We start from the raw sequence: 26653 nt of genomic DNA on the forward strand, positions 1-26653 counted from the left end.
TTTTTTTTTTTTGGCTTTTTGGAGGGCAATTGGGGTTAAGTAACTTGCCCAAGGTCACACAGCTAGTGGTTTTGTGTGTGTGTGTATGTGTTGTGTTAAGTGTCTGAGAGACTCGCCTTATTTTTGAGGACCTTAAGCCCTCAGCCCTTAGGTTCATAGAATCCAGAGTTGGAAGGGGCATCTATCATAACCCCTAACTAAGCAGGATTCCTTCCTACCACATCTCCACCAACTAATAATCCATCCTCTGCTTGAACTTTCTCACTGATGGTGAGCTCACTACCTCCTGAAGGAACTCATTCGATTGCTGGACAGTTTGGATTATTAGGAAATTCTCCTTATATGGAGCTAAAATCTGTCTTCCTCAGAAAACGTCCCCACCATTAGTCAATTCCCTTCTGGGATCAAGTGGGACAATTTCATATAATAGTCCTTCTCTTGGTCACCAGGGGGCAGGCTCCTTTAGCTTAGCCCTAGAGAAGTTTCCAGACATCCTGCAGAACAGTTGTTTCAGGGAATTACCCACATAGCTGGTGGTATTTTTCCACTTTGCTGACTAGGGTACCTTGTTCATCCAGGAGGTATCCTGGGATAGAGGAGACATTGACCTTGGCTTCCCCAGGTGGTGGTCATTTGAGATCCTTTGCTTGATGTGTTGGCCATCTGTCCCTTCATGAAGGGTCTGGTTTCCTATCACAGCCCCTTGGCTCTGCTTCCCCAGGTCCTGGGTGGGTCATGGTCACTTCTGTAACTAGCATGAGCTTAGTTATCTAAGCTCTGAGCTGGAGACAGAAAATAGATCATGCAGTTGTGTTACTTTAGACCTGGAAGGAATTCTAGAGACCAAATCCAGTCCTTTTCCTCTTAGTCTGTAGGTCCTTCCAACCTAAATCCACTCTTATCTCATCTTCAACCCCCTCATTTTCATAGGATCAAGAGTTGGAAGGGAGTTGAGAGGCCATCTAGTACAGTCCTACATTTTATAGATGAAGATACTGAGGCCCAGGGAGCTTAAATGTCCTGCTCAAGGTCACACAGATAATAACGTCAGAGGTGGGATTTGAACCTAGATCCCCTGACTCCAGAACCATTGTTTTTTTTACACCATGGTTCTGCCTGTTATGAGCAGCAGCATCTCTAGAGAGGTAGAAAAACTAAGGCATAGTAAAGTAAAGCAGCCGAGCATTGATCAGTTACAAGTGACTGTTTTAGGTCCATCTCTTGATAAGTGTTTAATGATATATTTAACTAGAAGAACTTGTGTGATTCCTTTTGTAGCTTCCTTCTCCCAGGGAGTCAGCATGCCTGCGTCAGACATCTCTCTAGGTTATATAATGGGAATTTATTCATCCAACTTTTTTTTAAAATTAGTTTTTATTGATCTTGCCTAAATTTACCCCTTTCTTCCCATAAAACAGCTATCCAATAAAACAAAGTGTTTTTTTTAAAAAGGAATGAGAAAAAAATCAGCAAAACTGATCGATACATTGAAAAAAATCTGAAATTATATGTGATGTTCCATACCCATGGACCTCCCACTTCTCCTATCTCTAATTTGGGACCTTGCTTGTTCTTTGAAATGTTAATACAATCACTTTCAATTGTTTTTTTGGGGGGGAGGAAGGCAGGGCAATTGGGGTTAAGTGACTTGCCCAAGGTTGCACAACTTGTAAGTGTTAAGTGTCTGAGGTCAAATTTGAACTCAGGTCCTCCTGACTCCAGGGCCAGTGCTCTATCCACTGTGCCACCTCACTGCCCCCATTTTGAATTGTTTTGTGATTATTCTTTCCATTTGTAGTATTATAGTCATTATATATATATATATATATATATATATATAATTTTCTTGGCTCTGCTTATTTCATTCTGCATCAGTTCAATTAGGTCTTTCCATGCTTTATTTGACCCATCATATTCATCATTTCTTATAACATGGACATATTCCATTCATTCACATACTATAATTTGTTTATTCCCTATTCCCTGGGCATCTTTGTTTCCAGTTCTTTGCAATCATAAAAAGTCCTGCTATAAATATTTTAGTATATGTAGAGATTTTCTTTTCATCTGTGACCTCCTTGGGGTATTTTCCCCGAAGAAAAATCTCTAGGTCAAAGAGAATGGACATTTTAGTGATTTTATTTGCATAATCCCAAAATACTTTCTAGAATGGTTGTACTAAGTTCACTCGTGTGCTTCTCTTCCCACAACCTCTCCGGCATTGACTATTTCCATCTTTTGTCTTCTTTGCCAACTGATTGGATGTGAAGTGAAATCAAGGGCTGTTTGATTTGCATTTATTTTATTAGTAATGTTTCAAAGCCTTCTTTCATATGACTATAAATAGCTGGCGAGCCTTTTGAGAACTATTTGCTCCCATCCCTTGGCCACATATCCATTGGGAAATAGCTTTTGGTCTTTAATGTGGCATCTTCTAGAAGTCTTAATGTGGTTTCAGGAAACTACACTAAGACTTTTGGTGCATTATGTATATCTGTGAGTTATTTAATATAATCTTAGATACCAGACTCTTATCTTAAGAAATTTGATACAAACTTTTTTTTCCCTTGGCCACATTCATTCTTATCTTAGATGTACATTTTGTTTGTACAGAAGCTTTCATTTACATGTCATCCAAATTATCTATTTTATGTTTTGTCATTTATTCATCCAACTCTAAACAGCCCTGGGTTCCACTCCCCAACCTCTCGTGTCATAGGGAAAAAAGATCACAAAGAAGTTAGAAGGAAGCTCAAAGACCAGTACGCGTATGAGCCAAAGTCCTCTCTGCAGCGTCCTTGACAAATGCTAATCAGTTTCTGCTTGAAAACTTCCAATGAGCTCACAGTCCTGAAGCAGTGCATTCTACTTTAGGCACCTTTAGACCTTTTTTCCCCCTCTTATATTAAGCTAAAATCTCCTGCAACTTTCACCTGTTGGCGCTATTCCATGCATTGCTTCTTCTGGGGACAGGCAGAACAAGTCTCATTCTTTTTTTTTCTTTTTGGAGAGGAAGATGCAGTACAATTAGGGTTAAGTGACTTGCCCAAGGTCACACGCCGAGTAAGTGTTAAATGTCTGAGGTTGGATTTGAACTCCGGTCCTCCTGACTCCAGGGCTGGTGCTCTATTCACTTCGCCAGCTAGCCGCCCCTTCATTCTTCTTTCAAATGACAGCTCTTAAAAGTATTTTGAATCCAACTCTGTTAGGTTTCTCTTAAGTTTTTCTCTTCTCCAGGCTATATTCCTGCTTCCTTCAACTCTTTTGGCATGGTTTCAAGTCCCCTTACAATCCTCTGCTACTGTTTGTCCATGAGCTTCCTAAAATGTGGCTCAGAATGAACATAGACCCCAGATATGGTCATCTCCCTCCCTCTGGACACTGCACTTCTCAGCACAGCCAGAGGTTGCTTTGGGCTTTTTGGCCCACTTTGTCATGCATTATTGGTTTTTAGGGAACTTGAGGTCCAATACTCCCTATTTCCTGTTTTTTTTTTCTTAATAAAACTATTGTAGAACCATCCTGGACTTATACAGTTGGCATTTATCCCAACTATAGGATTTTGCAGCAATTAGGATGAAGGATAGAGTGCTGGACTTGCAGTCAGGAAGGCTTAGGTTCAAATCCTTCCCCTGATGCTAGTTGTATGACCATGGGCAAATCACTTTCACTTCTCTGAAACTCAATCTCATCTTCATTAAAATGGTGATAATAATACCTGAAGTGCCTGCCTTATAGGGTTGTTGGGAGGCTTAGATGAGATAATGTGTGTAAGTGCTTTGCAAGCTTGAAAATGCCATATAAATATCTGGTAGTATTATTATTATCCCTTTTAACTTGAGCCATATTCGTTTTGGCTCATTGTTCTAACCTGTACAGATATTTTTGTATCCTGACTCATCCGTCCTGTTATACTATCCATCCCAGCTTTGTCATCTGCAGACTGAATAAGTGGGCCACCTCTGTTTTTATCCAAGGAATTACCAAAAATTTTGACTAGAACAGGGCCCATGACAGTCCCTGAAGCATTCCACCAGAGATCTCCCTCCAAGTCAAATCTCTACTGTACATAACTCATTAACTGTGGTCATCTAACTAGCACTTAATCCACCTGACTATATTTTAATCATATAACTTTCCATCTTGTCCTCAAGGATATACTGGAGAGACTTTGTCAAATGTTTAGCTGAAATTTAGGTGTTCACTGACCCGCCAGTAGAAAAAACCCTGACAGAAATGATTGTTCATTCATCCATTAAGCAGTAGGTGGTCTAGTAAGTGGTAGTTGCTGTGCTCAGTGCTAGGAACATAGACAAAAATGAAATAGTTCTTACTCTCCAGGAGCCTTCTTCCTTCAGAGATGAGGAGGACCTTTCCTGGACCTTCTGCACAATACAAGAATAAACTTGAGCATTCTGTGGTACCTCCTCTAGCCAATACCTTTGTGACACAAAGCCCTCCAGATGGCCAGTTTTTTCCTTTCCCCATTTGACAACAACCAACCCCCTAGCTACTTTTAACCTTTTTCTTCTGGAGAAATGTATGGGATCTTTGGCTACTGTGCAACTGTGTCACAAAAATGCTTTTAAGTTGTATTGATTTAAGTTCACTATTATTTCTGGTCCTGGAAGAGTCTGAGGATTTCACCTCTTCTGGATAGGGTATGGGGTTCCCGATGGCTCAAAGCTTGGAACAAAATCTGAGTCATACACAGTTGTGTCCAGTACTGTCATGGATCTTGTGTAGAATCACACTCTTGTGTGATGTGGCGCATCTCTTGCCAGCTCTACCATCAGCTGGACTGTGCTCAGCCACTGTTTGGCCAGGGACTGACCCTCTGTATGCCAGCATTGCCCTGGATATAGAAAGGAGGAAACCACCTTCTTTACTCTGTGTTCCAGAAAACAGCATGAAGGGGACTAGTCTTGGGCACATCCTTCCTCCTCCATCTGCTGACGAACTTTGGGCTTGAGTGGTTTTGAAAAGGGGAAGAAAGGAGGTTGTTCTCTGTATCTCAGCCCTCACCCATCACCACTCTCCCAATTAGAACTACTTGCCTGTCATGCTGGGCCTATAATTTCTGGGGAGTGTCCTAACATTTGGAGCTACTTGTCCTAGCTCCTTGCCTTTGGAGTTTGAGATGGTTTCACCAATGAAATGTGCCCCACCCACTTGTGGAAAATGGGAGGCAGTGTGACCTTGGACTGTTTCTGATACCAGAGGCTTAGTATGGATAAAAAAAGGTAGCTAGAGGTATGTGTTGTCTACATGACTGTGGCTTTTCTGGCCTCTAATTACTGGGTGGGGGGTTGGAAACTGGGATAGGGGACAAAGCAACAGTTAAGACCCTCATTTACTTTCATTTCATGAGAGTATTCTAGGTTAAGCTTCCTAAGAGTGATTGCTATTACTGAAGGTGGTGGTACTGAAAGACTCTTGAGGGAGAATAGGGAGAATCAGAGTTAAAGTCTGTCTGGAGGGACTGCCACCAGAGTAGTGCAGGCCTCTTACCAGCAAGGTTGTGACTCCATGTATATGGTGGAAAGAGCCCTGGATTTGAGTCTTAGATTGATCACTGTGACCTTGGGCAAGCCTCCGCCTTTCAGGGCTTCTTCATGTCTGTCTGTAAAATGAAGGGGTTGGTTTAGATCAGGGGTGAGGAACCTGTGGCCTCAAGGTCACAAGTGGCCTTGTAGGGCCTCAAATGTGGCCCTTTGACTGAATCCAAACTTCACAGAACAAATCCCCTTAATAAAAGGATTTGTTCTATAAAACTTAAGACTCAGTCCAAAGGTCACACCCAGGGACCTAGAAGACCATATAATGGTAATATGGTAATCAGTTTCTGCTTGAAAACTTCCAATGAGCTCACTGTCCTGAAGCATTGCATTCTATTTTAGGTACTTTTACTTCTTAGACCTTCTTTTCCCATTATATTAAGCTAAAATATGCAACTTTCACTTGTTGGTACTGTTCCATCCATTCTGTCTTCTGGGGCCAGGCAGAACAAGTCTCATTCTTCTTTCAAATGACAGCTCTTAGAAGTATTTTGAATTCAGCTCTATAAGATTTCTCTTAAGTTTTCTCTTCTCCAGGCTGACATCCCTGCAGGGTTCCTTCAACTCTTTTTGGTATGAGTCGCCTTTCACTCCTCTGCTACAGTTTGTCCATGACCTTCCTAAAATATGCCTCAGAATGAACATAGACCCCAGATATGGTCATCTCCCTCCCTCTGAATGCTGCGCTTCTCAGCACAGCCAGAGGGTGCTTTGGGCTTTTTGGCCCACTCTGCCATGCATTATTGGTTTATAGGAATCTTGAAGTCCAATACTCCCTCTTCCCTGTTTTTTTTTCTTCACACAACTCTTGTAGAACCCCTTTCCAGCTATAAATACTGTGATCCTATGATTAGGAAAGGGAGAAATTCAGTGAACCTTGACTCCCACTCTTAGTAGCTGTCACCTTGGGCAAGTCACACCCTCTAACATTGACCTCATCTGTAAAATAGGGATAACAATCTCTGACCTGTCCAATTGCTCTGAACACTGATATAACCAGAACTGTTGAGCAAAACAGCTTTAATTTTAGGCACAGGGATTTAGACAACACCCCCTTCCTTCCCCAGCATGGACTCATAGACTATCAGAGCTAGAAAAGACCTGAAAGCAGAAATTTGGGGCTGGAAAGGATCTTAGAACATAGAGCTACCATGGAACATTACAGATAGAAGAAGCCTTGGAATATAAAGAAAGCAGAAAGAGGCCTAACTTAGGTCTTAGAAAATGGAACAGAATGTTAGCACTCATGGGGCCGGTCCGTGTAGCCCTCCCTTATTTTCTAGAGGAGGATATTGAGAAGTGGAAAGTGATTTGCACAAAGTCACACAGAGGCTTAGTATCCAACTAACTAGAACCTAGGTCTTCTGACTCCCTGGCAAAGGCCAGTGTTCTGCTCACCATGCCACCCTGGGGGCCCATGTGATTTCTTAGTGTGATTGGGGTAGAGAGTTGGGAGATTGCTGAGTCTAAACCCCAGTTGGCCCAAATCAACCACCCCTTTCCCTCTTCTGAATTATTGAAGGAGGGAAGGGTCAGAACAGTCAGGGGCCAGAGAGGGAGTAATACACAGCTGGTCCCCATGGCTCTATTCTCTGTCTTTCTTCATTTTGGCTTCAGTGTAAGTGAACGGGGGGAGGTGTGTGTGAGGGGGAGGTGTTGGCCAGGAATAGGTCTAAAGACTGAAGCCATTCAGCTGTTTTTTTGAAAGCAGATGGGGAGGAAAGAAAAGCAACTCCAAATAAATGCAAGGAGGTAACTGGCCGGCTTGAATACCTTTTGCACAGCAAACTCACTGCCAACCTTTGGGGCCTAATTGAGATCTCCCTTCCCAGGCTAGGACTGTGCTGGATGTTTCCCTGGCCAACTAGGCTTTCAGTGAACAAGTTTACTAAGTGCTTACTTTGTGCCCATCTCTGGCTGGACTTTTGCATAGGCTGTATGATTTTGAGGGGCTCTGGGAAGTCTTGACTAAAATCTTCCACTCTTCACAGTGGGTCTGAAATTGTCATCACTAGAGCCTTATTAGTCCCATGAATTAGGTGATAGTGCAATACGAGGAAAGAAAACTAGATATGGAGTCAAAAGATTTGGGTTAGAATCCTCGCTCTCTCATTTATTAGACTGGCAAGATTCTCACTGTCTGGGCCTCAGTTTCCTCATCAGTATAATCAAAATCATTGGCTCAGATCATGGTTCTTTTTTCCATTTCATGGACCCTTTTGGCAAGCTGGTGAAGCCATCTCAGAAAAATGTTTCAGATACCTAGAATTGATAACACAGAAAATGACTTCTATTGCAGCACAGTTATCAAAAATGTATGTCTGGGTTCTTTTGAAGGCCCAAGATTAACACCTGAGATGATATTTAAGAGCCATTCCAACTAAAAAACTCTATGGTTCTGTGATTGTCCCCACTTACAATGCAAATCTCCCTGAAAGATATGGACCTTCCACTAACTCCCTTTAGGACTCTCTGGGCCTCGGTTTCCCTATATTTAAAATGAAGACATTGAAATTGATACCTGAAACCCCTTTCAGTTCTCTCAGATAAAGAGATTGAACCAGATATTTAAAGGCTCAACATTAATTTTAGAGTGGAGATTCACCTAGGTTTCTTGATCCCTAATTGTTCTTTAGCCGCTGTACTAGCCTACCTCTCAGGTCTTCAAAACTTTTCATTTTGTCTTTCTTCTTCCTCCAGTAACCTTAAATTACCAAGACAACTGGGTGATAGAGTGCTGTACCTGAAGATGGGAAGGCCTAAATGCAAATTTTGCCCCAAACACTTACTGGCTTCTGCCCATTTCCTCATATGTAAAATAGTGATAATAATACCACCCACTTTCCAGGGTTGTGAGGATAAAGTGAGATAATATTTGTAAACTGCTTTGTAAATCTTAAAGTACAACATATCAATGCTATAATAATATAATAATAAACTTTATCAGATACATCATCAGGAAGTATTTAAAAATCATTCAAATTAAGATGTCTGGTGGAAACCCTTTTCAGGTACCAGGCTTTGAGTTAAATGGATAAAATGGAATTTTGGCATTCCAGCTGTCACTTGGAGAGGGGTGGGAAGGATATGAAGGATGTTTCAGGTTAGAGACCTTCTCATGATCCCAGTAATCCTATAAGTAGGCAGCACTATTTGTCTTTTCTTTCCTTCTGTGGCTTGAGGTATTTTCAGCAGTCAGCCATGTGGGAAACTTGGAGCTGAGGTATTGTTGAGATTAATCTCAACATTTTTCTCAGCCCCAAGGCAGATAAAGGCTTGTTGACCTTTTGGTGAAGGTGGCATCCCATTGTTCCTCACTCATGCAAAATAAATCTTCATTTTTTCTAGCTATGATAAAGAAATGTAGACTATTAGAGCAGGAAGGAACTGTAAAAGAAAGAACAGAGAATGTTAGAGCTGGAAAAGGCCTTAGAGAGCAATTCTCCCATTTTACAGAGGAGAAAATGGAAGCTCACAAAATAGTCAGATAGTACCACAACTACACTAGATAGTAAGTATTATTACACCAAACTAAATTCCTTTCTCCAAAGGACAATTTTCATATAGGATTTCTGACTTAATGAGCATTCCTATGGGCTCAGGGTATTACACTATATGCCCATTTTACAGATGGGAAATCAGAGACATGAATGGAAGACCCAGGAACCATTCTTTTTTTTTAAAGCTTTATTTTTTTTTTTCTTTTTTGGAGGGGGGAAGGTAGGGCAGTTGGGGTTAAGTGGCTTGCCCAAGGTCACATGGCTATTGTGTTAAGTGTCTGAGGCCTGATTTGAACTCAGGTCCTCCTGACTCCAGGACCAGTGCTCTGTTCACTGTGCCACCCAGCTTCCCCTCAGGAACCATTCTTAAAGGACAGAAGCTCAAACAGTAAGGACCATTTGGTGTGAATGTTCTGTAGAATAGAAGCAATTGGGTGGAAAATAGCCCTGTACCAGAAGACAGGAAACTGACAGGCTGGCTTGCAAAGTAATGGACAGTAGAGACTGTTTTGCTTTTCTCTTTGTATCTGCAGTGCCTAAAACAAACAGAAGGTGCTCAGTGTTTATTAATAATTTTCATTATTTATCTCAAATTTAAATTTATTAATAATTTAATAATAATTTATAAATATTTGCTTGATTCTAGGCTTAACTACCACTCACTAGCAGTGGATATTTAACAAATTATTTCACCTCCATTTCTTCATCCAAGAGAGAAAATTATCCTGGCTCTGTAGTGAGGATCAAATGAGGCAATGAATATGAATGTATTTACAAAAGAATAGTGTTGAATAAAGCACATGAAATAGATTATTCTTGCTAGGCCTTAACCAAAACCAAATATGGCTTCCTGCTCCTCCCTTACGCCTCTGTCAGGTATCCTTCCCTATTGTAATGTTAGTCCACAGGTCTTTCCATTCACCTCCATGTTTAGACTTCACTCAGGCTCCCATTGAATGCCCTTTGATCTTTGGTGAGACATTGGTGCCTATTTAGCAGACTTTTAAATGAGGGGATTGGACCAAATGATCCATCTTTTTATGTCCTTTATCCTAAAGTCCCTTTGCAGCTCAAACATTTCTGGAGAAAAATCTGTCACATACCTTCTTCCCATTAACCCTTCCTCCACCTGCTGACAGAAAAGATCTATGTGATATATTTTATATATAATATTCCATACATGCATATATACACATTCCACATACATGCACACATATAATCTCTTGTCTAGAATTTCACCATTAGAGCTTCATTATGTTGGGGCTTAAAAATATTTCTGGTGCCTAGAGTCCTTCCATCAAAAATGCAGGTACCTTAGGTTTTAGGAAATAGCTTTTTTTTTTTAAAAAACCAGCACCTTATTATCATCCCAAGAGCTCTATAGTATAACGAATGGTGAATTTGGGAGTTGGAGGACTCTTCCATTTGTCCCTTAATCTCTCTAGGCCTCAGTTCTTCACCTGTAAAATGAGAAAGTTAGATGAGATGACTTCTGAGGTCCCTTTCATTTCTCAAACCATGATCCTGTGACCTTATGACCTGTGATTCTATGATCCCACTCATCTGAGAGCAAGGCCCCAGAAAATAAGATAAAGAATACATCAAGCAGTACCACCAAAGGAAAGGCAACTCAGTCAGATGCTGGAGAGGTTGTAGCTAAGGGGAGACAGGTTGGACTGGGGCAAAGGAGGAGCTCATTTGGGATCTGGGAAGGCTTCATGGTCCCACCTCAGACATCCCAGCTTTCACCTTCATTGTACCACCAGTAACTTTCGTGAGAGCCCATGATCTCTCCCAGTTGGACGCACTTTACCCATAGAGGGGAAACTCAGCCTGTACCCTTTGGCTCAGTCAGTGAATATGGATTCCTGAAACCCCAGGAGGAGGTAGAGAGGGTGTCCAGTAGAAAAAGGCCCAGCTATAGTGGCCTCCCTCAACCTCCAAGGGACCCACACAAGGGAGAATGGGAGTTGTGACCCAAAAAGGGGTGGGTAGAGGACTAAGGCTTGGGGACAGCAGGCAAATGAATAAGACACACCTCTCTATGTTTTACAACCCTGATCACTCCACTGTAGTTACAGCTCCACAGAGGATTTAAAATTCAGAAATATCTAGCTTAGTATACTTGTTCAAAGAAAGAAGGAAGCTTGAAGTTGAGAGAGGCTGTTTCATAGGTAAGGGCACACTGGTAATGAGGAGAAGATCTGGGATTAAACCCAGATTTCAGATCTGTTATGATGATAAAGATAAGTACCTAGTTCTATTTTCCTTATGCCACGGCGTCTACATCACAGTGAAGCCCAAGCAGTGTCTGTGTGTCTTTCCTGTTATCTTTTCCACGAGGATGTGTCTTTATGTGTAAGGCACATAAGACTTTGGGACTCCAGTTGGGCAAGACATTTGTCCTCTCTGCAGCTCAGTTCTTCCCACATGTAAAATAAGGGTGTCTCAAATAAAGGTCCATTTTGATATGCAATTGACTCAGATCATAAGAAATTATGCCACATAGGCCTTATGAGTCCATGGATTCGGCTGTCTGAAGACAGAGCAGGAAAATAGTAACAACCTTGACTCTGAGGCTCCATCCCAAGAATAACCACTTGTAGTCTTTCCCCTGGAGAGCTTTATGTTCTTGGCAAACAGCCTCTTTGTTTCCACAGCCCTTTTGCCCAGGGGACAGGTCAGTTGAGAATGTGAGCTGCAGCTGTGTTCAGGGTCCCATGGAATGGGGCAGCTGATTATAGTTTCCCTGCGCCAGGAGGGGGGGAGTTAGGGAGAGACAGACTGTCTCTAGACCTAACTCTCTCCTCTTCTTTGGATCATTTCAATATGACCACCCCTACTGAGAGCTCAGAGTGGGGGAATACTGGAGAAATCTATACTTCCCTAGGGAAAACCTAGGGTAAGAGAAAACACAGCTGATGGACAGAGAGCTTTTCAGGCAATTTGGCTGGGACCTGACTGACTAAGGAGTCACAATGAGCACAATTCTCCCTCCTGTAGGTCATGCCAAGCCCCTGGGGAGAAGCCCTCCTTGGGCTTATGCATGGGGGAGAAGTCTTGGGCCTCCTCTGTGGGAGGAAAGTGACCCTGGACATGGGCTCCTGGCATCCACATGGCACCAGGTAGCTCCAGGGTGGGCTGATTTCCAGGTATTGTCCCAGGCATTGAGTTACCTCTGTATCCCCATGGAATTGTAGATGGTTAGGGCAGTAAGGGAGCCTACAACTAGACTGTTACAACATAGGACCTTAAGCATCATTTAGTTCCAGCCCTTGATTGCCCCACCTCACCACCCCTCACAAGGCAGCTATTTATTTCCTCTATCACAAAAAGAAATGCTTAAAATACAAAGCCTTAACAAAATATTGAAGATATATCACAATAATCCATTATCATCATAATCTCCCTGGAATGTAAAAGAATTTGGTGGGACTGCTGAAGCGCTGTTTTCTTTCACCTTAGACTGTGGGAGCAACTCACTAGGCCTCAGTGTTCTGCCACCTGGAACATGGCTTTGGTTGTTTTATGCCATTAGATTACGAGCTTCCCAGGCACTGAGGACGTATCTGGCATATAGTAGGCACTTACTAAATGTTTATTGATTTATTGACTCTATTCAGTGACATCATCCTCTAGGTGATATGTTAACCCTTTAATTTTACTGGTGGGAAAATTAAGTTCCAGACAGATTATTCTGTTTGCCCAAGGTCACATATATCAATGGCAGACCCACCTTCCCGGGCTCCTTTCCACACACTCTCTAGGCCTTTTCTCTAAGGAACTGCCCATTTAGTTGACTAGATCAACTCACATACTGTATAGCTGAAGAATAATCTTAAAAATTATTTAATCAAGACTTAGATTGAGTGGCTCAGACCTTTTGGGCTATAAGAGTTCAGAAAGAAGAAGGCTGTAGTGGTCAGGGTTAGCTTGCTCATAAGGGAGGCACTCACCCCAGGGAACAGTGGAGATGTAAAGAAAATAATGTTTATGTTCTTGGCAAACAGCCTCTTTGTTTCCACAGCCCTTTTGCCCAGGGGACAGGTCAGTTGAGAATGTGAGCTGCAGCTGTGTTCAGGGTCCCATGGAATGGGGCAGCTGATTATAGTTTCCCTGCACCAGGAGGGGGTCCTGAGCCCTCCATTAAGGGAGCCTGCATTTGGCCTATGTCCTGTCCTAGTTGCTTTCAAGTTAAAAGAGCACCTCCAGGAGCTCACAGTACAAATGATTTTGTTTGTTTTAAGATTTATTTATTGGGAGGCAGTGGGGTTAGGTGACTTGCCAAGTGTCACACAGCTAGTGTCTAAGGCCAGATTTGAAATCAGGTTCTCCTGACTGCAGGGCCAGTGCTCTGTCTAATGAGTCATCTAGCTGCACCAAATGTTTAGATAAATCGATTGATGAATCAATCGGTATTTTCACAATTGACAGCAATATGGACTACAAGGTTTACCCAATACTTTACCTGCCTTCTGTCTTAGGATCCTTATAAACAATCCTATAAAGTAGGTGCTATAAATATTATCTCCATTTTATAATTGTCACACAAGTAGTAAATAGCAGAGCCTAAAGATGAACGTTGGTCTTTTCTTTTTCCTTCTTTCCTTCCTTCCCTTCCTCTCTCCCTCCATCCTTCCTTGTTTTCTGCCTTCTTTCCTTCCCTCCTTTCCTTCTTTCCTTTCTCCCTTTCTCTTCCTTCCTTCCTTCTATCCCTCCTCTCTTCTTTCCTAAATATATCCCTCCCCCATTCTTTACCAAAACCACCCCACCCCCATGTCTTTTCTTTTTTTTTAACAAAAATTAAAAAGGAAAGAAAAAACCAATTCAGAAAACTAACCAGCACATCGGGAGAGAGTCTGGCAGTGTGTGCAACATGCCACACCCATAATTGGACTAGATTTCTAAGGCCCCTTCCAACTGTAACATTGGAGAATTTTGTGATTTCGCCTCTAACTCAGAGAAGAGGCCTAAAGAGGGGCAGGTTGGGACTAGGCGCTGTCATTGCCTGGGGGAAAGGACAGGGTGTGTCTGGCAAAGGAATGGGCTAAGTCTTTGAGCAACTTTAGGCTTGTCTCTCTCCAAACTCTGCCCTCAGGATCTAAACTTTGGGTCCTTTTAGGCAGTTAATATCCCCAGTTAGTTAGCTACTGGGAGTTCTACTTAACCAATCCCCATCAAGAACAATTCAGGCATCAGATTCTTACTTATGGTCAGAGCCTATGTTTGAATTTAGGCTGACCAAGCTGAGACTGAGACAGATACAAAGAGGAATCTAAACTGTGGGTCTCATCCTCAGAATAAATAAATTAGGCAAGACAGAATCTACCTTCTTTTTGGAGCTGTGTACTGGGTAGCCAGAGGTGGAGGTCACAGATCATAGAATGAACCTTTACCTAGAACGTTAGAGCTGGAAAGAGGAACCTTAGAACATAAAATGTTGGAGCTAAAGGGAACATTGGAACATAAGACATAAAATGTTAGAGTTGGAAAGGGCCCTTGCACAGAATGTCGGAACCAGAAAAGAATTTAGAATTAAGGAGGCAGGGACAGCACTGGATTTAGAGTCAGGAGACCAGGGTTCAAAACCACCTTGGCTACTGACCTTGAGAGAGTAACTTCCTCCCTTCAGGGCTCAGTTTCCTCATCTGGAAAATGAGGGAGCTGGATTCCAGTTCTGACATTCTGCCCTGCTGTCTGCTGCTGCCACTGCCAACAAATAGCTGTTTAAGGGTTCGTTTCTCTGGTCCCCTTCGTACTCCCTCACCCCTACCCCCATGACCCTTTTGAGCATCCTGGTCCTTGCTTTAAGGAACTGTGGGAGGCTGGTTCTGTGGAGAGATCTCTTTCTCCAAGACTCAGGAAGTCCAGGCTGCCATATGTCCTCATGGTGATTTAAATTAGCTCCCTACTTTCTGAACAGGTGCAAACTCCTTCCCATCCCCCTCTTTGGTGCTAAAATCCAGATGACAGGCAAGTGAAAAGACATGGTCAACACTGTGGAGTGAGGGAGAAGAGACCTAATAAGGAAGGAGAACCAGGTTGTTGTTTAGCCAGATTTAGGCATACTTTAAGGATCAACTCTAAACCCACATGCTCCAAGAAGCCTCCCCATCCCTCTCCCTCCCAGTCACTCCAGCCCACAGCAGTCCTCCGGCTGGAAACCACTGACACTCATTTTACTCTGTATTGTATTGTTTCGTTTATCTTTCAGTCTTGCCTAATTAACAAGCGTCTTAGCTTCTTAGGGTGGCAGCAGCTGTCTTATCCCCAAGTGGTGTAGCAGAAAGGCCACTAGACAAGGAGAAGACTTAGGTTTACATCCTGGCTCCAGCACTTTTACTAACCATGTGACCTTGAGCGCCTCATTTAATCACTTTCTGAACCTCAGTTTCCTCATCTGTAAAGTGGGGGTAAGACTAATAATAATTACACTATTCACCATACAGGATTGTTGTAAGGAAACAGCCTTGTAAAACTTTTTTGAAGGTGCTATATGAATTTAGTCATTTAGTGTTTCCTACCTCACCTATGCATTCATCTGTGTATCTCTCCCAATCTTACATAGAAGAAGAAAATGTTGAATTGATTGATCCTCTATTTTGATGAGGATAAGCATTGGCCACTTGAGAAAATAAATAGGCTTGTTCATCCAAGGAAGAAGCTACAAACGTAGGCTCCTACCCAAGACATGGGCTTCTCCTTGTTCTTCTTCAGACCAGCTGGATCAAGACAGTTGTTGAAATGAAGGCTATTTCCTAAGAACTTGTAAACATTACGCATTTCACTCTTAGATTGGAAAACACGGTGCATAAGTGTCTTGCAGAGAAGCAGTGTGGTTTAGTAGAAAGAGAGCTGTCCCTGTAAATCAGGGGGCCAGGGTTCTAGTCTTGGCTTTGCCCCTGATTGGTGGGTGACCTTGGAAAAGTCACCTCTTCTCTCTCAGTCTCATCTTCATCCTCCATCAAATGAAATTGTTGAACAACCAAGAGACCAAGGTCTCTTATACCTCGGATACTGTCCTTCTCTACCTCCCCATTTGCGCTTTTGTTCAAAGGTCATGTTGTTCAGTTTGTTAATGTTCTTTTCCAGATAGCTCTGAGGTCCCTACTAGCTCTGAAGTTCTAAGAGGCAATTGGTGGTCCAGTGTATAGAGCATTGCATTTGGAGTTTGGAATGCTATGGGCTCAGATCTGGTCTCAAACACTTACTAGCTGTTTACAAGCCATTTCACCTCTCTTTCCCTCAGTTTTCTCATCTGTAAAATGGAAATAATAATACTACTTATTTCTCAAGTTTGTTGTTAACAATAAAATGAGACATTTGTAAAGCTCTTTGCAAACCTTAAAATGCTGTGTAAGCGCTACCTATAATGATTATTAGCTATTTTTATTCTATATGCCAAATGCCATTCCAACTCAGACACTCTAGTGATTCTAAGAGTAGCTTCAAGACTGTGGGTCCTAGATTTAGCTGCGGCCAGAATTTGCTCAGGCCTTGGTGGAAAGAGGGGTGACTCTTTAGTAAGGATTTTTTTTTTTTTGCTTCTTTTGGAGGGGGGAAGGCAGGACAATTGGAGTTAAGTGACTTGCCCAAGGTCACATGGCTAGCAAGTGTTAAGTGTCTGAGGCCAGATTGGAACTCAGGTCCTCCTGACTCCCGGGCCAGTGCACCTCCTAGCTGGCCCTTTAGCAAGATTCTTAACCTTTTCTGTGTCATGGACCCCTTTGGCAGCCTTTATACCCCTTTTCAGAGTCCTGTTTTTAAATGCACAAAATAAGATACATAGGGCTACTAAGAAAACCAATTATATTGCGGTCAAAGAAAAAATAGTTCACAGATCCCTAGTTAAAGACTTCTGCTTTTAGTACCTATCAGTTCTTGGGAGGATCAAGTGGAACCAATTTAGGGAATAAACCTTGACTTTCCAGAAGTTCACTGCTCAAAAGGACTCCTATATACCAGGTCTTCCTAGCCACAAGTGTCAGTTAAGTTGATGGACTCTAGGGAGAAGCCTGCGTCCCCCAGTGGAATGTGGACAGAGGGTTTAGAAATGTCCAGCATGGCTAAGAGGCCTTAGAAAGCTTCTCCCTCTCTTCTCTGGCATCTGAGATTTTCCTGACTTTTCCAGGTTGTCAGACTCTTATCAGACTCCCCCCCACCTTCACCCCCAAGTTTCCTATACTACCCTCTCTGTTTTACTATGTTTCACAATCTGCCTGTTTCTTTTTCCCTCATTTCTCTTTCTTTACTTCCCTCTGCCCTCCATCTCTATTTCTTTTCTATCTAGATTAGTTTATAAAACTTAAAAAAAAAATAGGAAAACACAATAAAGACCTGGAATGCTTAGCTGAGATGATCTAGGGGCGTAGGAGACGTGGCAGAGGCAGGGAGGGACGGGGGAGGGCCTGATACAGCAAGATCCCGGCTTTAGCTGGTTTAGCCGGGGGTGATTTCATCCCACAAAAATGTCTGATTCAGGAAAATGAGACTGCTTCAGATGGAGCTGAGACGTGGCCAATTTGAGTAGTTGGGAATCAGGGGGTGGAGAGAAGAAAGGGAAAAGGGGTAAGAGGTAGGGGAGCCCCAGCTGTCTTGAACCATCCCAGGGAAAATGAAGTAGGGAGTCCTAATAAGAAGGGACCCCTACTCTGGGCTTTAAGACAAAAGTGATTCATCCGGAAGGCAGGGATGAGAGGTCTCAGATTCTCAACAGCTGAAGAAAGGAATTCAGAGAGGTGGGAGTGGGGTTGGGGAACAGCTTCAGTCGTCTCTTTTCAGAATCAAGTCTCTTCAAGCTAACAAAACCGTCTGTAAAAAGAGTAAAAGAAGAGGCAGAGAATATTACTGGAAGGACTTTTAGAGATTATTTAGTCCCCACCTCTCACTTTAGAGGAGGAAACTTGGACTGTGAGAGAGGAAGGGATTTGGCCAAGGTCACAGAGTGAGTCAGTGACCCAGCTGCGGTTATAACCCATGTCCCCTGTCTCCCAGGCCACAACTGGGTGCCTTCTTTATTTTGGCACACCTGCCACAGGCGACAGCTAACAAGCCCCGCTATGTTTCTCGCCCCAACCCATTGCAGATCCACCTTCCTTAATTCTAATCCATCTGACCCCCAAACAACCCCAGGTTCCTATGACCTCTGCTTTTCCATGTGGCTCATATAACCCAGGAGCATTTATCACCTGGATTCCCTCTTCTACAGATTTGCTTTCCCTTACCCCTTTATAGGTTATAGGTCCAGAGCTAGAAGGGACCTCTTCTCCTCTAGCCTCCTCATTTTACACGAGTAGTGTTTACACGAGTAGTGTGTAAACCAGGGAGTTTGGGTGACTTGCCTGGGGTGCCCTAGGTTATAACTAAGAGAGGTGGGATTAGAACCTTGCACATCTGACCCCAGAGCCAGTCTTCTGTGCAGTGCACCACCTGTCCTCTAGCCAGCCCCTTCTCAGTTTGTCTTCACCTACCAGCTTACAGATCCACCCACGGCTTTTGCATTTCCTGCAGCCTTGGTTCCTTCAGTTCCACCAGGACATACCAGTGCTTAGCCCAAACCTCCTTAGCCCACCCTCACACAGAACTTCCCCTGACACTCCCACTCTTGCCAGTCCTTCAGATAGCACAGACTTCCTCATTCCTGACCTGAGAGGCCTTCCTCCAATATTTTTCTTTGTTCCTTCTGAAAGGGGGAAGGGAGCACGAGAAAATGCAATTCACTTTGACAAACATTTATTAAGCACCTACTGTGTGCAATGTACTGTGCTAGACACAGGGGATAGGACAAAATGAAACAGTCCCTGACCTTATGCAGCTTACCTTTTACTGCAACAAGTAGATACCAAGCTAACTTCAGGAGGGAAGGAGTCCTAGAAAACGAGAAGGCTTTGTGTATATGTGGCACCCCAGCTGAATCTTGAAAGGAGATGGAGAATGTGAGCCAAATGTGAAGAGGTAATGAATTCCAGGCATGAAGGGGAGACTCTGGGAGGGCTCAGAGACAGGAGATCGAATGTGGAGTTTGGGAAACACGTAATTGTCCAGTTGGGCTGAAACATTGAGTGCATGAAGGTGAATGATGGGAAATACATTTGGAGAGGTAGGTGAGAGTCAGTCTGTGTAGGGCTTTAAATGCCAGGCTGGGGACTTAATAATGTGGGCTAGAGACAATAGGGAGCCACTGAAGATGTTTGATGAGGGAGTGACATGGTCACATCTGTACCTTAGTAGTTGATTTTGGCAGCTGTGTGGAAGATGGACTGCAGAGGGGACCAATGGAGGGATTATTACTATAGTCCAGGTGAGAGGTGATGAGGGTCTGAATTAGGGTGGCAGATGTGTGAATGGAAAAAAGGGAATGAATGTAAGAGATTTTGTAAGAGTCACATTGACAAGACTTGGCAACTGATTTGATGTCAGAGGTGAGAGAGTGGAAAGAATCACACATGATTCTGAAGTTTGTATACCTGGGTAGCTAGAAGGATGATGGTGCCCTCAATAGAAACAAGGACATTTGGAGAAGGGCTTTTTGGGGAGGAAGGTGATGAGTGGTGGGCTTGATAAATGCTTGTTGCTTAACTGTTTTATAGTCATAAGGTCTAGTTTCTCATCTCAGTTCCTTTACTTATTACTACCTGTGTGATTTGGGTAAGACACATAACCTCTCTGGGTTTCAGTTTTCTTATCTGTGAAATGAGGAGGTTGGATTAGAAGATCTCCAAAGTTCCTTTCAGCTCTTAAATCAATGATCCTATGAATCTTTTTGGACATGCTGAGTATTCAGACATTCCTGAAGTTAGCTTAGTATCTCCTTGTTGCAGTAAAAGGTAAGCTGCATAAGGTCAGGGACTGTTTCATTTTGTCTTATCCCCTGCTTAGCACAGAACATTGCACACAGTAGGTGCTTAATAAATGTTTGTCAAAGTGAATTGAATTTTCTCTTCCTCCCTTCCCCCTTTCAGAACATCTACATTGAGAGGTCCAACCAAATAGCTGGTGATAGAGGTGGGGACTAGAATTTAGGAAAGAGATTCAAATTGAATATGCAGATGTGGGGATTCATCTGCAAAAGGTCAATTGAATCCATGGGAGGTGATGATATCACTAAGGAAGAAAGTTGAGAAAGAAGAATAAAGAGAAGAAAAGAGAGCAAGACCCCTGACACAGCTTCAAAAGACCCCCACATTTAGGAGGCAGGGCATCAATGATATTCCATCAAAAATGACTGAGGAGGGGTCAGACTGAGAGGAGATCCAGCAGAGAGTTGTCAGAGAAGTTAAGGAGAGTGTCCCAAAGAAGGGGGCGCTAGTAGTATCAAAAGCTACACTGAGGTCAAGTAGGATGAAGGCCGAGAAAGGCCACTGGATTTATTAGTACCTTGGAGATAGCAGTTTCATTCGAGTGGTAGAGTTGGAAGCCATGTTGTAAATTCAGATGTGAGTGGGACATGAAGAGATAGAGTCAGCAAATGTAGCCAATATTTTTCTAGGAGTTTTGCTGTGAAAAAGATAAGGTATTAGAATGATACAGTAGTTTCTGGATGTGACAGGACCAAGTGAAGGTTTAAGGAAGGGGGGAGACCTGGGCATATTTGTAGGGGAAATGCCAGGCAGAAAGATAGATAGACATGAGAGAGAGAAGAGGAAGATAAAAAAGAGAGAGACAGATGAGAGAAAAGAGAGAGAGATGAGAGAAAAGAGAGAGGGATGAGGGATAAACATGAGAGAGGGATGGAAGATAAGAAAAAGACAGGTGAGAGGGATAAGAGGTAAGAGAAAGTGTGTGTGCATGTGTGAATGTGGGAGAGAGAGAAGAGAAGAGAGTGATCAAAGAGTTAAAACCCCTGAGAGAATGAGATCAAGGACAGAAGTAAAGGAGTTGCCTTGACTAGGAGAAAGGCCAGTTCTTTCTGGAAACTAGAGCAAAGGGAGAGGGGAGTGGAGGGAAGAAAACATTAAAGAAGAATTTTGACATGTAGAATAAGAGAGAAAAGGGAGGTCACAGCCTAAATATTCTCAGTAAAGTAGGTGAGGCTCTCTGTTGAGAGGGAGAGAGAAGGGGGTGGGGTAGACTGCTCGAGGAGGTTTGGAACAGCTGCTCCAAGAAATGTGATAGACAGGGTGTGGTGGCCCAGGCTTGTGAGTCCTGTTACTAGTGAGACTGGGGCTGCTGGTGGATCACTTAAACTGGGGAGTTCTGCAGCAGGCTGTTGGGTGTCCACACTAAGTCCGGCACCAATATAGTGACCCCCCTCCCCAGGAGCAGGAGGTCACCGGCCTTCCTAAGGAGGGGCTACAAGGGAAGAAGAAAAATGTAGAAGAGGGAGAATGGAGAAAAGACAGGCTAGAGCAGAAGAGGGAAAAGGAGATCAGAGGAAAGAAGAAATGGTGGATGAGAGAAAACAGAAGGGAAGAGGAGGCCTACAAGTTCCTCACTGATCTGCTGCATGTTTACAGAGCCCAGAAAAGAGTATGTAGTCACAGCAGGTCCCTCCTGCACCAGCTGGGCAGTTGGAAAAGAGAGATTTACTACTCTGTGGGTCAGGGCAGCAATGGGTCAGATGAATTCCAGCTGCTGGGCTGGGATCTCCAAGGCTGTTTGTGAAAACAGTGAAGCTCATTTTTGGCACTCTTCTCCCTCATCTTCCCCTTTCAGGGCCCCGATTCTGGTGCCATTCCTGTGTTTTATCCACTGGGCCTCCATTTCCACTAGCCATCATAATCTGCAGCAAGGTTTTGCTGCTTTAGTTGCTGGGAACAATAATAATAACTACCCTATAGCAGTTATAGCAACATCTTCCTAACAACCACTAGCAGATGAGGAATCTGGCTTATCAAGATGAAGTGATTTATCCATGGTCAGGAAGCTAATGGGAGTCACCAGAATCGGGGCCCAGAAAGGGGAAGATAAGGGGGGAAGGGTGCCAAACCCAGAACTTCGGCTGCAAATCATCACACAGTACTAACAGACAGAAGGGTAAAGTTTGTCAGCTGGCAGATGGCACCTCATAACCTAGTCCAGTGGTTGACTGGGATTCCCAGGGTACAGAAGAGCAGATAGTTGTCCGGCCTCCTCCCCTGCACCATTTGAAGGCTTCCCTACTAGCAACATCCCTCAGCCCACTTCATGAACTGACCACTGCTCTCATCGGCCACTTCGAAGAAAAATTCTTTTTCCCCTCCCTCACCTGGACAATTGCAGTTTCGTAGTGACTGACGATGGGCATGTCACTGCTCTCTGAGCCCTCTTCTTTTTTTTTTTTTTTTTTTTGCTTTTTGAGAGAGCAGTTGGGATTAAGTGACTTGCCCAAGGTCACAGGGCTAGTTTTTGTGTTAAGTGTCTGAGGCCGAACTTGAACCAGGTCCTCCTGACTCCAGGGCCGGTGCTCTATTCATTGCACCACCTAGCCACCCCACATTTCCTCTTCTTTTAAATGAGACCAGCTCGATCATCTCTGAAGCCCTTTCACTAAGCATCTATCTGCTAAGATCCCTTGCAGGTTTAACCTGTGTCCTGAGGTTTCTTCTGGTTCTGACATTCTGTGCTTAGAGGTTCCTTTTAGTTCTGACAGCCTACATTTTGTGAATAGGAAGCTATAGACTTCTGTCTCAGGGAGAAGGAGATGCCAAAAAGAGGAGAGAGTCTGGAATGGGAGTCCGAAGGCACCAGAGAGAATCTTTCTTCCCTTCTTGGTCCTGAAAGGGTCCAGCCCCATTTCAGACAGGTCTGTTTTCTTTCCCTAGCAGGAAAGTGGGGGAGGGAAGGAGACAAAGAGAATGGTGAGGGAAAGGAGAAGCTGGTCTGTTTCACTCTTGAGGGCCCCTCAGGGAGGTAGCTCATCTCCCAGGCACCAGCCCCAAGGAGAGGACCCTCCAGATTCCTTCCACGTTGTGCCTGCTATGTCACCAGCGGAGCCTGCCACGTTGGTGGTGGTGGTGGTGGTGGCAGGAATAACCCAACTCCCAGCCGCTATGCTCTGGAAAGATGTTTGGCTTTCGGGCCGCATCAGGGAACACGTAAGAGCTGCCACGTTGTCAGGACTGGGTTTTAAGTTTCTCTCCCTCTGCAACTCCCCTTCAGTTTAAAAAAATTTTTCCAGATGTGTGGAGTTTCAGGGAAAAAAAATCGGTGTCTGTTCATAGGATGAGGACCCACAGCTGCAATAATTGAGACCTGGGGGACTGAGGGAGGAGGTAAAGCCAACCCACCCCAGACTTTGTTCAGCCCAGGCCAAGATGAGGGAGGTCTGGTGGAGGAAAGTGTTCTAAGAGGCATCCAGGACCCTGGGTTTAGAGCCTAGTCTCGTAGACTGTCAGAGCTGGAAGGGGCCTTAGAGGAGTCTCCTTCTTTGCACAGGGGAGGAAAGTAAGGTCCATAGGCTAAGGAGAGTGACTTTGCTTGGGTCATACAGTTCATCAGTAAAAGAGCCAAAACTTTGATCCCTGCTCTCCTTTCTACCAGATTCATTTGATCCTCACAACAGCCCGAGTAGAGCAGGGATAATTATTATTCCCATTTTACAAATGGGGAAACTGAGACCTGGAGAAGGGAGGATCACACTGATAATAACTTATCAGGAGCCTAGATACTCATCTCTGCCTAAAGATCAAATATATTGGGGAGGCCAGCTTTGATTGGGTTTACACTTCGCACAGCTGAATCTGGGGGCCTGTGCAAAATGGCTTGAATGAATGAATGAAAAATCATTAAACTCTTCCTGTGTGCCAAACACTGGGAATACAAATAGAAAAAGCAAGACAGTCCCTGCTCTCAAGAATTTCACATCTAATTGGGGGAGATACCACATTTAAAAGAAGTAGACTAGGGGGCAGACAGAAAAGCCCCCCCCCAATTTCATGTGCAGTAGTGGGACCCTCCCTGCCACTCGGAATTCCTGCCATTACAGTCATTCTAGTGTGTGGAAGGGCCAGTGTGTAACCCAAAGGGATTACACACTGATCTCATTAGTGGTTTCGTGGTGAGCAGGGGAGGCTGGGGGAGTGGGACACAGGAGGGAGAGCTCTTGGTGAAGCAGGACACAGGAGACTTGTCCTCAGTGGGATCCTCTGGGTGGTGGAGACCCCCTGAGCCCTCGAGGGGGAGGTTGCTGAGAGTTGTGGAGGCGGTGATTTGGGGAAGTATTCTCCTATTGTAGTAGAAAAAGCATCACACTGGGGATACTTGGATTCCACTTATTCCTAGTTGTGTGACTTTAAACAAAGAACTTGTCTCTGGCTTCCCCTTCTTCCTCTTTAACATAAGGACAATAATCCCTGCCCTGCCCACTTCCAAGGGTTCTTTTGAGGGATCAAAAAAGATAATGGAAGTAAAATGCTTTTTAACCACCAAGCACTATAGAAATGTGAGCTGCTATTATAAAGAGAGGCACCAAAGTCAAACTTCACCTGCTTCACAGTTTGGTGCTGGCTGCCTGCCCCTTTAAAAGCGATGGATAAAGTGGCCCCATGAACAATGAGGTCTTTGTGAGTGCTGGCGGGGATAAAGATGCTGCATCATGGGAAGGGCTGGGTAATTTGAGAATGCTTAGACCCTCTCTGATCCCATGTGCCCCTTCTCTTGCCCCCTCCCCCTTCCCACTATCCGGCAGCCCTGGTCTCAGTGAGTAGCTCTAAAAGCACAGTACCTTTGTTTTAGTCAGGCACATAAGTATGGACATGCTAAGGAAGGGAGACCTAGGACCATAGAAAGACTCAAGATCAGGGTTAGGAGGGAACTCAGAGGTCAATTAATTCTATTCTCTCATTGGACAAGGAAACTGAAGCCCCCATACAGGTTGAGTGACCAGCTCAAGGTCACACACCTTATTAGTGACAGCTCTGGTCCTTGTAGAGCCAAGATTAGAGCCCAGATTATGATACTTTAGAGAACTTCCCAACAGAACCATCTAACAATGGAGTGGATTCAAATGAGAGATAATGAACTCCCACATCCCTATAGGTGATTGAACAAGCTGTGTGAACATTGTGAGGAATGGTGTAGAAAGCTATTCCCACATTAGTAAGGAGTTTGGATTAGGTAACACCAGAGGTCCCTTCTAGGACTGGCCAGCCTGGAATGCATGTTCTGTATCCTAAGAGCCCTTCCAAGTCTGATAGCCTGTGTTCTAGAATGAAAGGCATTAAGTACAAACATATTAAGTACTTATTTCACTGGACAGAGAGTTCTTACTGCAACATACCACTCAAATCAAATGCCCACCAAATTCGATATTAAGCACCTAATATGCACACCTCTCTGATGTCATGGTCCTCTTCAAGAATGAAGGACAAACAGCAATGTGCCAGACAGCTAAGTGCTGGGGATACAAAGACAAAAAAGAAACCATCTCTACCCTCAAGGGCTTACATTCTATAAGAGGAGACAATGTATACATAAGTAGGGTGTCCCAAAAGTCCAAGACTTTTAGGTCACCTTGTTTAAGTATATATGAAATAAATACATAAGTATAAGATAATTTTGGGAAGAAGGAACTTGTAGCTGAGGGAATAAGGAAAGGCCATATGTAGAAGGTGGTGCTTACATCGAGCTTTGAAGAAAATTATGGATCTGAGAGGCAGAGGTAAGGGAGAATGTTCCTGGTAGGAATCGGCCAGTACAAAGGCAATGAGATAAGCTTATAGTTATATTGGAGCCGAATTCTGAAGGGTTTTAGATGCCACACAGAGGAATTTTCTTTTGTTCCTGGAGGTAAAAGGGAACCACTAGAGATTATTGAGGAGGAAAGTGATTTGGTCAAACCTATGCTTTAGGAAAATCGTTTTGGCAGCTGTGTGTGTGTGGGGGGGGTGGATTGGAGAGGGGAGAGACTTGAGACAGGGAGACCAATTAGGTTATTTTAACAGTCCACTTAAGGTGATAAGAACCTTGGTGGCAATGTGAGAAGAAGGGAAAGGACGTAAGGAGTGTGTACGTAGAAACCACAAGACTTGGAACCGATTGGATAGGTCTAGTGAGAAAGAGTGAAAATGAGGTCTTTCTAGAGGGCCTCATTAGCTTCAGGTAGGGAACCATTCTGTCCCACAGGAGCACATCAAGCCCTAATCCTAGCCATAGAAAGACACAAAACCCTGGTCCTGGACTGAGCCCTGACTCCAGTCTCAGAATGAATCTTGACTCCAAGCCACAGATGAGCCCTATCCCCTGACCCTGGACAATAGCTGAATCCCAGACTGCCAAGAGTTGTGCAGAAGACCTTAGAAAGTACCCAATCCAGCCCCTTCCTTACACAGACAAATGAACTGAAGCCCAGAAAAAGGAAGTGACTTGCCCAGTGCCACATATCAAGTTAGTGTCAGACCTGGGGCCGCAGTACGGATTTCCTGACTCCTACTCTTCCTCGGGAAGTTTGTGATTTAATAGAGGACTCCTGAAGTCTTGAGGTTATAATTTATAGGGAGGGGTACTGCCAATCTTGAAGCGATACTTTGGGGCAGGAGATGCTACTGGGGTCCTCCTTAAGTAATCTGATAATACCACCATATATAGTCTACTTGGCCTATAGAAACTGCCCCCCCAAAGCCACAGACCCCCCCCCAATTCCTACTGGTGTGGCCTTCATTTTGTCTAACTTGGCTT

The 26653-nt window shown here is 43.8% G+C and overlaps 2 protein-coding genes and 1 long non-coding RNA gene across 6 annotated transcripts in view; 1 reads left to right on the plus strand and 2 right to left on the minus strand.

Moving 5' to 3' along the window:
• The window catches only part of G3BP1 (G3BP stress granule assembly factor 1), a 137658-nt gene that overhangs the window by 100844 nt on the left and 10161 nt on the right, over positions 1-26653 (minus strand). The gene's annotated exons all lie outside the window — the stretch shown is intronic.
• Positions 7645-23846, minus strand: LOC138172748 (uncharacterized). Of its 4 annotated transcripts, none has more exons than XR_011171240.1 (4): positions 18529-23846; positions 14664-17869; positions 10416-10518; positions 7645-8906 (listed from the first exon to the last, which is right to left on the minus strand). It is a non-coding gene; the product is annotated as an uncharacterized lncRNA (long non-coding RNA). The 4 variants fall into 4 exon arrangements; XR_011171239.1 differs by having other exon boundaries at positions 7645-8945; XR_011171238.1 differs by having other exon boundaries at positions 7645-10518.
• The window catches only part of SPARC (secreted protein acidic and cysteine rich), a 27854-nt gene continuing 27818 nt past the window's right edge, over positions 26618-26653 (plus strand). Inside the window, exon 1 of the mRNA XM_069102563.1 lies at positions 26618-26653. This exon is cut by the window's right edge and continues 37 nt beyond it. The gene's annotated coding sequence lies outside the window, so the exon portion shown is untranslated.

This window comes from Petaurus breviceps, unplaced genomic scaffold, assembly GCF_028583685.1.
Source record: "Petaurus breviceps papuanus isolate PSGF00001 unplaced genomic scaffold, PetGlider_PUasm1.0 551, whole genome shotgun sequence".
In the NCBI taxonomy this organism is placed as follows: Eukaryota; Metazoa; Chordata; class Mammalia; order Diprotodontia; family Petauridae; genus Petaurus; species Petaurus breviceps.